Below are 609 nucleotides of genomic sequence, written 5' to 3'. Positions count from 1 at the left end.
AGAGGAGAGGAGAGGAGAGGAGAGGAGAGGAGAGGAGGGAAGCTAGAGCCAATCCTTTAGCTCACCTGCCACAGTCTGGATCTCAGAGATCCATGATCCCTTTCCGTCCAAAAGATAATGACGACAAAGATAATGATGAACCTCTCTTGAGTGGATTTGGTGATGTACCCAAAGAATGTACAGAAAAAAAAATTTGAAACATTGGGAAAACTACTGTCAAAATTACATTTAAAAGATATTTAACCATTCATGAGCTGAGCCTTATTTAAGTCATGACAAGGCTTCTGTTGGAAAAATAAGTGTCTCTTTTTTTTAATTTTTTTCTTTTTTTTATTGAGAAAAGGAAAAAAAACCAAGTTTCCGCCTCCTCCCAGCCTCCCATTTCCCTCCCCCTCCTCCCACTCTTCTCCCCCTCCCCGCACTCCTCTCCCCCTCCCTCTCCAGTCCAAAGAGCAGTCAGGGTTCCCTGCCCTGTGGTAAGTCTTAGGTCCTCCCCCCTCCGTCCATGTCTAGGAAGGTGAACATCCAAACTGGCTAGGCTCCCACAAAGCCAGCACATTAAGTAGGATCAAAACCCCTTGCCATTGTCCTTGGCTTCTCATCAGCTCT

At 45.5% G+C, this 609-nt stretch overlaps 1 pseudogene; it reads left to right on the top strand.

Annotated features, from left to right (window-relative positions):
- LOC101994810 overlaps positions 1 to 243 on the top strand; it is a 1,299-nt pseudogene extending 1,056 nt beyond the window's left edge.
- The last annotated feature ends 366 nt before the right edge of the window (positions 244 to 609 follow it).

Source organism: Microtus ochrogaster, chromosome 1 (assembly GCF_000317375.1).
Source record: "Microtus ochrogaster isolate Prairie Vole_2 chromosome 1, MicOch1.0, whole genome shotgun sequence".
Classification (NCBI taxonomy): domain Eukaryota; kingdom Metazoa; phylum Chordata; class Mammalia; order Rodentia; family Cricetidae; genus Microtus; species Microtus ochrogaster.
This window is presented reverse-complemented; position numbering and strand designations above follow the sequence as displayed.